Raw genomic sequence first — 13,455 nt, forward strand, 5'->3', positions numbered from 1 at the left:
ATCTTATGTGCACAAATACAATATTTGTTCCTCTTGCTGCTAGGCATATATTAATCCCCACCCAATCACCCAACCAGCACCTTACAGCATCCCACTCTGCTATCATTGTCTTGTGCTGTTCTTATTTAATTATAGGGGTCCCTGACCCGTAGGTTCATTTTGTGTTAAATGGGTGTGCCTGGGCCTTCATTTTAGCACAAGAGAAAAGGCTCCTGTCCCTACTCTCTGAACACTGCCTTTCACATAGGCCTGGCTGCATGGGGAATGCAAGGCATGAGAGGGGAACAAAGCCCTCCACTGTCCCCCATAGAGAGGTGGGGCACTGCAGCCCTCAAATCGGCCCCTGGCCTCCAGCTCCTACACAGAATCCAGAAAAGCTGTCCTGTCATGGGTGCCTGTGGACATAACACACAAAAATGTTAGACCAACTCATGAACAATTGTTTCATGGATGATTGTTTGCAGAGTGCCTAGAGAGGGCTGCTGCATGACAAAGGAGGAGGACATAGCCCAAGTTCACAACCGTAGAGCAGGAATGAGCAGTATCTGGGGATCTTGTTCTTTTTGCTTTTTGCCACCATTCTTCCAGCATGGTGCCATTCACTCTGCATTCTCCCCATCTTACCTTGTGCTCTATTACTGCGAGTATTCCCACTTGCACATGCCAGAAATTCTTCTTCGCTTGTACACAGCAAAGCAGATTCTAACTTGAATACCATCTTTATTAATCACAAGATTCCAGTGTTTCGCTCATTTACATGATTCAAACTTGTTGTTGAGTGGTTGGGCCTGGACATGCTTTTCAAATGAGTCAGCTTACCATATGATTTTTTTTTTTTTTTTTTGCTGTGGACTTATGTATATGTTTGAAGTTTTTAACATGATCTGGCTGTGTAGACCTGGTTGTGTTGAAAGAAATTGTGTGACTGTGGCAACATTTTTACTAAATGACATGTACTAAATACATTACACGTATCGCCATAGTTCCAAGGTGAAATGTCCACCGTATGGTGCTTAAAGCAAGTCAAATGTTCTCCCTAACAGATGAGGTTTTTAAGATTTATGCTTTATAATGTTTTAAATCAACAAAACCTGCCTCCCTACACTAAATCTTAAACCTAAACCTAAAAGATAGTGTCATAAAAAGTAAATGTGAGATGAAAAACAGATGAGGTTTTGAAGGTTAATTCTCTATCAAGTTTTGAATCAACAAAACCGACCTTCCTATCCTAAACCTAAACCTTACAAATAGTTTTAAAAAAGTAAATGTGAGCAAGTGTGAGACAAAAATGTTAGAGCAACTCATGAACAATTGCTTTATGGATGATTGTTTGCAGAGTGCCTAGAGAGGGCTGCTGCATGACAAAGGAGGAGGACATAGCCCAAGTTCACAACCGTAGAGTAGGAATGAGCAGTATCTGGGGATCTTGTTCTTTTTGCTTTTTGCAAACACTGCCACTTTGTGGTGCTTTGTGGTGCTTTGTGGTGCCTCACAAGGACAATGCTATATCAGTTGAGCTACCACCAATATGATTACATTTGAACATGCTTGTGTTATTATGCAAATGTTAAAAAACTATGCAAATGCCCGAATTTTATAACCGCACATCTTTGATGTGCCTGGAATTATTTGAAGTAATTAGTGGGTCCACAAGGTAGCAACACTCACATGCCAGCTGTTGCTGTCATGAAGAAGAGCTTGAAGAAGATGTAATCACCAGTAAACAACAGGAGACAAATATGGAAAAATTATCAGTGGGTGTGCACACCAAGAACACGTGTGAAGAGATCAGGACATACCTGCATTTGTTTAACTCAAGACTGAAGAAATATAAAGACACCTTTATGTGTCTGAACTCCTGAAGAAATAGTCCAGTGACTTATTGCAGACATGACACGGATGCTCCAACCACCTGTGTATGCGAGCAGTCTAATGAAGTATACTTTGACAAGCTTGTTGCTTAATTACAAAACGCATACAATTAATGGTGGCTTAACTGTGAACAAGGACAAATTTTTCATCATTTTCTTCAACACCAGAGACAGAGACAAGAGAACTTTCTAGCAATTTTGATTCTGTTAATATGGTTGCTAAAAATATTTCTAGAATATTTATGCTGAGAGTGCCAGTAACACAGAAGGAGCTAATTTTGTATAATTAAGTATTAAGTATAATCTTGAAGCAACAGATTTGTTGGCATTATTAAGGAGGTAACCGGTAACCATGTCAGTTATATTACGTTTGGTCTTTAACACTTGTTTTTAGAGGAGCTGTTTTAATACTACTGCTTTGCCTGGCTGAACAACATTGACCTTTCAAGATTTAGATTGTCTGAGCGGACATAATTGTGATTGTGTTGCTTAGACCGCCCTCCATTTATTCCACAACAATCTTCAGCTTTGTGGATTTTGTGTCCATTTGTTGTTTTGTGTGTAGGATCTTCAAGAGATTTCCCCAGGATTCCCCAGTGCAGAGGGAGCCTGCAAATTGATTCTTATAATGTTTACCTTTCCTCCATCTTAATAATTAGCCATTGTCTGGCTTGAAGTCCCTCAGAGGTGTTTTGGAAATGAGCTAGTTAATTACCGTATCATACCTCGGGCTATGAGCCACAAATTAGGAAAAGGGAAGCTTTACATTATTATAAAGCATCTTAATAGCATCTATTTTCATGTGAATGCTAGAGAATGAAACAGTGACTGTGGATGATGATGGTAGTGGGGAGAATTGTCTTTTAAAGATTCAGTGTTTTTTTTTTTTCAGTGTCTATTCTGAACGCATAAAATCACTTTGGATGATAAACAAATCACAATGTAGGTTGTTTTGCACTGCATCAAATCATTGAAAAACTATGTAGACAGTGCTGAATTTAATATTGTGGCCACGCTGATAAAATCAATAAACCTGAATGGTTCTTGCACGTTTTGTGAGCAACGCCATGATGTCATGTTGCATGAATGATGACAAAATTTGTTTTTTGGGTGAACTATTCCTTTAAATGCTTTCTTCTTTCTCAGCTTAATGTACAAAGACAACTATTTGTCAGACATTCGTCGAGATAAATCCCCCAAAAAGTGTAAAAACTTGTGGCGCTATCAAAATATTGCTCTGTTTGCTTGAGCATCCCGACCATCCTGACACAGCAACATTGGCTCAACCAGCGGTAAAAGTTAGGGGTGGGGCTATTTGTTTTTCCAACCATAGCAAAATGAGAGTGTTCTGAACCTCTTTAAAAACAAAAATAATTTAATTTGTTAACACTAAAGGTGCAGAAGTTACATTAGGAAATACGAAACATAACATTAAAGGCCCACTCAGTGATTTTTTTCCTTGTTAAAAAAAGTTGATTTTCTTTTAAAACATAATACAATTATGACCACTTACATGAGATGAAGACTACAGTAATTAAAGTAATCTTAAACAATTGTGTGTTGCTTTACCTGGAGAGGATCCCATCATGGGGGCTACCATGTTATGATCACATGACCACCTGAATACTACTCATCAGTTACTGCCCTGTTATTGGACACTTTCACTTATAGATTAAGGTATTCATGACTGACTGTGAATACTGAATTTCTACAGTGCCATTAGTAACTAAAAACTTTTTAGTGTCAGTGTAAATCCAAGACGATATGCATACAAAATTACAGAGTGCACCTTTGAGTTCGTGTTAGCTGGGTGTTAGCACTTTGTCTACAATTTTGTTTAGAGGCCAATTGGTCTTGTTATCAAAAACTGACAGATGAGTTGACATCCATTCTTGTTCATGCTTTACCTTAGCCAACACCTTTTTAAAAGTGCTAAAAGCCTGCATTTCTCTACTTTCTCTGGCACTTATAATATGGAAGGGACAACAGGTAAAGCATTAGTAAAAACACAAACTGGATATTTTGTCCTGATTGTTCCATAAATGTCTCATCTGGCAAAAAAGTGTGCCCTTCTATTCAGCAAAGCAGCCAACAGCATGAACATTATCCATTTTCTTCTTAGCGCCTGAAAACTAAAACAAATCAGAGAACATTCAAATGGAGGCATACTTGACAGATGAACCACTGACAGGTAGGGAATAGTTACGTTTCCTGCGAGAGAGGCTTAATCACTGTGCACTAGATCAAGGTATGCACAACAATTGGTAGTTCTCAGTTCTGAGCTCAGCCTCCTGGGGGAGAATACATGCAGCATCCGTCCCCCACTAGTCCCTCCACATGCTTGGAAGTCTCAAAGTCAGAGGTTGAAGCATCTGTCTCGACCACATCTGCATTCCTCACAAGCTATGGCTCTCGGGAAAGGCTCTGCACCCCGTTGCTCCTCAGCCATATGAACATACCTCCATACTTGTAAAATCTAGAACTGGTACAAAGGGATGAGTAGCCCATCAGTGATGAGCTCCCACATCACCCCCTGTTTGTATAGCTGGGGAGTGCTACTGACACAGACACCCTTCTGCTGCAAGTAGGTGAGAAAACTGAAGGGGAGGAACCCTCAAGGCATCTTATGCTCTGGTGGGCTCTATTGGGCTGGAAAGGTCACACGCAGAGTGCCCAGTGCTAGACTAACTAGTACACTTAAGCTCTACCCTGCTAAAAAGAGCAGCTACAACAAGCATGAATGTTAATGCTGGTCTACACTCTAAAAAATGTGGGTGACAATTTACAAGTTTCCATTAGTTAATGCAATATAGGTATCATCAACTAACAATAAACAATATTTTAAACACCATTTATTAATCTTGGTTAATGTTAATTGGTGAAAACACAGTTGTTTGTGGTTAATTTGTTTGTTTATATTGGATTAACTAATGTTAACCTACTGTATATGTAACAGGAGCCAACTGGTACGTGAAGAGCCGCACTAGCAACTGACGCTAGGGGCTGTAGCCTTTAGCCTCCTTATTAGCGCACCCACCTCCCATGCTAGCTGCAACCGGTTTGAATCCTGCTCGGAGATTGGAGGTTACAGTGGTGCCGTGACCCTGATGGGAATGAGGTTTAGGGGGGAGAGTGTAATGGGAGCCAGCTGGTAGCTGGTGAAAGCTGTGAGGTATGTGTAAACCTCACTCCCCTGGCCTCAAGAGGCCACTTGTGACTGATGCTATACATTGTAGCCTTTAGCATTTTGTTAGCGCGTCTACCTCCCATGTTGGCTGACAACAGTTAGAATTCCTTTTGGGGTGGGTCGAGCAGGACCGGTTACATATACAGCTTTTAATTTCAATTAAATGTTGAAGTTAACATTAACCAAGTCTAAACATACGTTTACACCACCTAAAGTAATTTATTAAGAGTTCAGATCAGGTTAAAGTAGCTTATTTAAAGCAACAACTGCACATTACACTGTACAAAGTGGTAACCTGCAATTGCAACCTTGTGGATCTATTTCTATTTGATTTAACCTATAAAATTACTTTCATCTTGAATAAAATTCAGATGTTACCACATGAAGCACAGTTATTAGGGTACCTTACAAAACTTAATATGTAAAATACTATAAATATAAAAAGTTATATAAGAAAGGTATATATCGGTATGGCAGGGCGGAGGGCGGGATCAAACTCCGCTCCACACTCCTCCCGGCATTACCTCAGGCCGGGATGTGTATGATCACGACCCGGCCCCGCCCTCGCCCTGCCACAATAGGTATATATATTTTTTTTAATAATTATAATATAAGTATACAGTAAATGGCCTATTACGATCCATCCAGTGTTGAGCAAGCTACTAAAAAATATAGCTAAGCTAACTACACAGCTAAAACATAGCTTAAAGTGTCACAAAACCCAACTAGTTGAGCCCCAATTTTTCACACCTCAGACTGTGAAACTACTCTCAAATGGGTGGGAAAATATGTAAATATCTTGGTGGGTATTGTGGGTGGGAAGATGGAAAACAGAATGGGGTCAAGAGCTACTTTCAAACAAAACACACACAACAGAGATGGCTGCTGAACATCATATTATGAGTGGAGATGAAAACAAAAGAATTTGGGGCTGTATATTAATCATAGAGAAGACGATTGAACCATTTGCATCTACAAAAGGATTTTTATATTTTGTTCAAACTTTTGAGAATGAAGTGAGAACAGAATTCAGAGCAGAAATTCCCACCAAAACCAGCACTGCTTTAAGACTTAATAATAATAATTCATAGATAGTTATTCTTTCAAGGAGTGTTTCAGGTTTAATACAAGTTAAACTCTATTGACAGTGTTTGTGGCATAATGTTGATTACCACAGAAAATAATTTCAACTCAACTCTATTTTTGTAAAGAAACAAATCGCGTACAGTAAGACACATACAATGAAAGTAAATTGGTCGATAGACAAAAACATACACACTATTTTTAAAAGTATAGTCACACTACTTCAGCATAATATGCTTTAACATGACTCTAAAATCGCTCTAAATACAATAAAATCACTTACTAACCTTGTCACAAAAAACACTTGATTTAAAGTTGATCAAAATAAAGTTTGTATTATAACAAATGAGTTTTCAGTTTTCATTATTGTCTTCTGTTTTTGAACAAGCCGTCGTGTTATCCTGTTTATTATCAGATGCATGGTGGCTAGTGCGGTTATGAAGTGGACTGTGTTTCATACTGATGTGTGATTTCAATCTTAACATCTCCATTATCTGACACACAGAGAAGAAGCAATGGATTCAGTGCTCGTAACAGTTCTCTCTCACAAACAACGTGTTTGGAGCGCGACTAACACAGCTGCAGTCAAAAAATGCTCGCGCTGGTCCAGTGAGGGACTGCAGTGTGTTTTGTGGAGAGATTTCAATCTGACAACGGTGTTCAGTGTTAAAGTTTACTCTCATGTCTGTTCCCCGAGTGCTGTTGAAGTCTTGTTTGTTATATCCATGAGTTTGAATTCTCCACTGTGGCTGTAATGCCAGCTCATGCATGAGGAAGCACTGTGATTGGATGGAAGCATTCCTTCTCATGAATAATGTGGAAAAACTCTCAGAATCCAGTGATGTAAATATGTGCTGTCCTATCAATAATAATTTGGAGCTTACACATTTACTTAATTTCTGTGATGTTGCTTCACCTTCCATTTTGAAACCGGAAGAACAAAACAAACAAAAATAACCACTTTCCCCTTAACAACAAACAAAAAGTAGCCTACAAGTGAAGTTTTTTATAAATCCACTTTCAAAACAGTAGCCTATTGTGGAATTACCATGGTACAGTGATGGCATCCTATGGTAATACCATGTTACAATACACCTTGGTACTAAATTTTTACTATATATACAATATATAATATTTTTTATTATTTATAAAGGTAAATATTCCACTTCATCCTATGCAAATTTTGTTCTCTGAAGTATCATCCCCTTGCTGTTTTATAGAAAGAGAAACCGCTCCGAATTCAGTGCACGAGTGAGCTGTCAAAATGATTCAAACTGAACCACGAACCAATTCAGACTGTTTTATTAGCCTCAACAGACTCATTCATTATAACGAACCATCTCAAAAGAATAATTCATTCATGAATCTAGTTCATTATTTAGTTCATATCTCGAGTTATTCTGAACAGCTGACACTAATATTGCGTCTGAATAAAGTACATTCTTTAGGTATGCAGGTGAGTAGTATGATAGATTCCAGACATCGTCCGGGAATATGGCCATTGTCCTGTCACCTGAATATATGACGTGATAACAACAAGCACAATTTATTAAAATATATCGCCTGTACAGGCTTGCAATAGTTTTATACATTGAAAACATTTTTTAAGGATTGGTTCAGATCCACACAAGGGATACATGTGGTGTAACAATTTGCATTCAATGCCCAAGGTGGTCTTGCTGCAAGCTAGTTAAGAAGCCTTGTGGGTACACCAGGATCCCATGCTGGGGACCATCACCGGTCTTTTCAACAGGGTACAGCCATACAGGAAGGGAGAGCAAGTCAGCAGCAGTTGTGTGAGAAGTACTTCTAGATAACATTAAAGGGAATAATAGAGAAGGGAACCTGTAAGGTAAGTGTGTATGTAATGTCTTTAAAAACTGCTGAAGGTCTGTGATGAAATGAAAGCAGTCTTCCTTGTGATTTAAAATGTTGGGAAAGCAGAACTGAGGGGAGTTGTCTGTCCTCACATAATAGTGTGTGGAATGCAAAACCTGCAGTGATGATCCCAAAGAGATCTGCATCCTCAAAAATACATCATATCACTCAAAAGAGCTGCCCCCATGTTTATACCCATACCACTTTCATCTCACACTCCATGCATCATATCACCATGAGGAGGAGGGCAGAGACTGAGAGCACTGATATGGGCGCTCCCCGTTGCAATCTCTCTCAATCTCTTATGCGTATGCATCATAAAAATGGGGGTTTTGCTGGAGTAAATTAACAAGAGCCCTTGATATGCAGATCAGTGCCTATTAATCAAAGAAATGAGATTAGGATTTCAAATGTGGATGAAGAAAGCCTCCATTATCTTACTGGAGTGTCATGTTTAATAACGTGGAACGGCGCTGTAATTCACTGGCACGGCAGGCCCAGGAGGAGAGACCAACCCTCGGCAGGCCCCTGCTCTGCGTCAGGTGACCCTGCAAGCTTGTGCTGGGGTGAGGGGGAAACATTCGATGGTGAGAGGGAGCATGGAGGAGAGGGGTGAGATTGAAAGAGAGAATCAAAAGAGCATGCTCCTTTTTTGAAAGTGGAGGCCCTGCTCATTTGGCTTTGATGTTAAAATGACTTGCCGTGCTTGGTGGGGCTGAATCTACACAGCACATAAATAATGGCTGGCTAAATGTAGAATCTGCTCACTCATGCAGCAGCTGAACAGACAGCACAGTCGGTGTTCATAAGCTTCTGCTTACTGTATTGAGGCCTGAGGTGGAAGCACACATCCATACATCGGCACACAAAGAAAATGCACTCACAGATCTGTTCACGCATACATATGCAGATGTTTGTGCAAATCTATACAAAAACAAACTATGCCTAAAGATCTCGCTACAAAATATTTCGAAAAGAGAGATGAGAAAGAAGACAAAAAAGATTACATTCAATATTCAATATGGGATGGATGAAGTCCCTGCCATATCAGTACTGCCATAAGCTTTTAAACACAGCTTTAAACACTGAATTGCCTCACCGCCCTGCACACAATTGATTTTGACAATCTTTCCGCCATTGGGAAAAACACATAATTCACTGATAACTGCAGGCCTGCATTAATGCCAGCATTAATGTTTAATATTGCCAGGGACTCTGGAGTTGCACATGTGTGCATGTCCTTTGTCTTTGTGACAAGCAAAATGTGCTTCGATGCAAGGCAAAAATCATTCAAATGGAGCATGAGGAGAGAGAGAGGGAGAGAGAGAGAGAAAGAGAAAGTACTTTCCCTTGGTCACTATGCAGTGAATAATGCAGAGAGGGAGGGAAAGCTGGCGACTGGACCGGCACAAACAGGCCAGGTCTCGTTAAGGCTAGGCCCACTGAGAGCTGACCCACACAATTTCCTTACATCTGCTCAATGTATTGAAAGCAACATTTTTGCAGTTGTAGAACTACAATATTGAAAGTTATGTGTACTTACAGCATGTAATCAAAAGAGATGAGATGAATGCTTGTAATTGATATTAAGGTCACAAAGGTGGATAACACTGCCACTGCACCAAATGCCACAAAAAAAAAAACATCCTTTATGTACCTGGTACTGCAATTCTAAAGGATGCTGATCAAACCAAAATTATACAGTTTTCCTGACTAAACACTGGTTGCCGCCACAATGGTGCTAGAATGTTTATGGTTCCGGTCCCCATAAGAAGCAAAGTAATAATTATCAGTACAAGCGATCCAGACAGAGAAGAACCATTTTAAGTGTTAGAGTAGACAACTCGAAGTAATCAATGATATCAAGGTAATTAACCTCATTCCATAGCTTCACATCATCCTCCCACACCTTGAACTTTTTTATAAAAACAAAACGGTCATTGCGACTCTCTAAAGTATTAGCACTCTATGGAGCCACATGGTTATTTGACCATTTTTACAAATTTAATACACTAAACATCACATTATGTGCTAAGAACAAACACAGATGCAAGAGAAAACGTTGAAGACCAGAAATTGAAAAAAGGCTTCCGTTATGAATTGTGCAACATTTCAACGAATATTTCCAGTCCAACATGCTGATTGGTCAATAGCCGTGCATTATTCTCAATAAAGCACTGCTATGACCTCTATATTTTTTTTACATTTTTGGGATTTCGAGATCTTTCTCCTCTACCAGCTTAATATGCAGAGACAAATTTGAGCAAGCCATTCATAGGTGGATTTCCATAAAAAGTGTAAGCACTCTGATGTCATGTTTAGATGTGTTTTTGTTCATGTCTTGATTCCTTGTCTTTTATTTTGAAAAGTTTAGTTCCTGTTCATGTGATGTGTTCACCTAGTCATGTGATGTCCTGTTTCTCCCTCCATGTTCATGTGTCATGTTTTCATTGGTTCATGGTCCTTGTCTTGTTATCTTGTTTATTAGTTCAGTCTTGTGATTGGTTATCTTGTTTATGAGTTCTCCCAAGTCCATGTATTTATACCCTCATATTTGCCATTATCCTTTATCGAGTGTTTGTTAATGTAACACAGTTGTTTTGTTCTAGTCATAGTCAAGTCATAGTCATAGTCTAGTTCTATTCCTATTCAAGTTCAAGTCAAGTTCATGTTTATGTTTAGTTTTTGTTTATTGTCAGGGTTTTTGGAATTCACGTTTTATTGAATAATCTGCACTTGTGTTCTTCACGTCATCTTCTCTTCGTTCAGCAACGTTACAGAATACTAGACCTCACAATGGACCCAGCACTTCGGCTTCTCAGCCTACAGCAGGGGTATCATCCCCTGGAGGAATACGTGGAGGATTTATGCGATCTGGTCAGCAAGGTGGGGTTTAATGAGGTCGCTCGCCCTCAAGGATATTTTTCAGGTGTGACTTAAGGAGCCTATCTCCTCCTTGATGCCTGTCGGTCGCATTCCCCTCAATCTGGCCCAATAAATCGACCTCGCCCTGCAGATCATTGGTTCCACGCTCACTGTTTGGGAGGCGGATACCGAGCCAGAGTTCCTCGACATGGCCGCCGCCGAGCCAGAGTTCCTCGTCATGGCCGCCGCCGAGCCAGAATTCCTCGTCATGGACACCTTTTCTGTCCCAGAGCCTGCACACAACCACAGAAGTCGTTCCCAAGTCTCAGTCCTTGCCCCTGACCACAGTGGACGTTACCAAGACTCTGTTCATGCCTACGACCACAGAGGTCGTTCTCGAGACTCTGTTCATGCCCACGACAACAGAAGTCATTCCAGAGTCTATGTTTCTGCCCATGTACATGACCACGGAGGTCGTTTCCACGTCTCTGCCCATGTACACAACCACAGAGGTTGTTTCCAAGTCTCTGCCCATGTTCACGACAACGGAGGTCGTTTCCAAGTCTCTGCCCATGTTCATGACCAGGCCCGCCTCCGACTCCACCTTGGTACTCAGCCCCATCAGCTCTGACCCTCAAGCCTCTCATGCCCTGTTTAAGAGCGCTAAGCACAAAGCAATGCAATATGTCATACGTGCAATGTCAGTAATCATGGCTATGACATTTTTGTATTTTCGTGCAAGCATGCACCAAGTCTACAGTATGCGCATGTTGTTTTGGCAAAATTGCACGTGCAACGCTCTAATGGGCTGGGTAAAGTGCAATTTAATTCCGAGGTTCTTCTCTGGTTGTTGCTCCGTCAATTTTATAGTCCATTCCCTGTCAAACACCAGCAATATAAACAAAGACAGCACATTCATAAGAATTTGGTACTGTAAATGAGCTGCATGCAATGAATTAGAAGAATAGAAATGTGGAATGTTCTTTCTTTCTCCTTTTATACACATGGAAAATGTGGTTCTATAGAGACTGCAAATATTATTGATCAAATTGATCTACTAGCGCTTAGTGCTCTTAAAATAGGGCCCACTGACACACAAATCAGGGCTAGTACTAACAGTGATTGTATCGGCCTTCCAGGTCAGACTGTGAATGTTTGCACACACTTCACCTCTACCAGTCGATTTTGTTTTCAAAATCTAATAAATTTATTGAAACATGAAAAAAATTTAACCAAAACTTTTTATAATTTTAATTGCACTTAAAAAGAAATGAAAATATAATAAAATAGTCCCACCTACCCAAATCCAAACAATTTACCCTCTCAGACTTCTTCACAGGCCCCTTTTGCAATGACTTAAAAATCACTCTGAGACAACAGGTAAAAAAACACAAATATAAATTAGATCATAAATACAACTGTAAATATAGCCTTAACGTAATAATATAATAATAATTGAAAAATAAGCCATGACCTCTAGAAAGTTCAAATCTCATACATCTTAGTTTCGTAAAACGGCTACAGCAGTGATTGTCAAGGATATAATTAGATATTGCGCTATATTTTCGGTGTTTTGACATGGACTTTATGACCACCTGCTGATGGATTATCCAAACTGCAAATGCAAGAACTGATTTTAGATTTTGCACTGAGATTAGGCATTCTTCTCAAACGTCTTAGCACAATGAACCATTTCTCAGGAAAATAGCAAATTGCACCACTTTGTTAACATACAACACACCCACAGTTTACATGCATATATCCACAGATAGCACATAAACTCCCACCCACACCCACATGCACTTTGTGCTGGCATGAAAATTGCACTTAGAATTAGTGCTCTCATGTAAATTGTAAGAAGATGTAGCGCACAACGCTTAGAGCAGTCATGAAAATAGAGGTCTGTGGATTTTTGTGCCATCACAAGATTGCTGTTTGTTTGAGCTTCCCGACCAGGTGCGTTTCCTGTACAACAACTTAACTCACTGCTTACCACCATAGTATGATGCATTGTTGGAGAAATTAACGAGCAAGCCACAGCTGTTTTTCAAAACCGTAACAATGTCTCACATCCGTCATTCAAACCACATTTGTTCAACAATGTACAGTAGAGCTGCCGTTAATGACATAATGTGGGTGATGGAGTAATACTGTAATTTCTGCGGCAATTAAATGGATGTCAAATTATAGCATGCTTACATGGACAACGGACACCCATTTATTGCGAGAAAGCTGCTTAAAAGCGCCATCCACGTTTGTATGCAATGTGTAATCTGCCGCCTCTTTACCCCCATCTGCATGCGGCTCGTTAAGTTTCCCCTCTTACACCATACTCTGGGGTTCCCCCAGCACATATGAGCACATATGAACATGCGCACCTTTTCAAAAAGCTGTCTAGGTGTTTACATGGCCACATACAAGTAAGTCAGGTTTTTTGACAGAAAGTGTGTTAAATTGCTCTTAATCCCTTAATTGCCGTACAGAAAAAGGCAGCATTTGCATGACATTTCAGAATGCCACTTTCTGCAAAAACACCAGAATAAGCAGTTTTCTGAAGTGCATATAAACAGA

The sequence above is a fragment of the Xyrauchen texanus genome, chromosome 6, assembly GCF_025860055.1.
Source record: "Xyrauchen texanus isolate HMW12.3.18 chromosome 6, RBS_HiC_50CHRs, whole genome shotgun sequence".
Classification (NCBI taxonomy): domain Eukaryota; kingdom Metazoa; phylum Chordata; class Actinopteri; order Cypriniformes; family Catostomidae; genus Xyrauchen; species Xyrauchen texanus.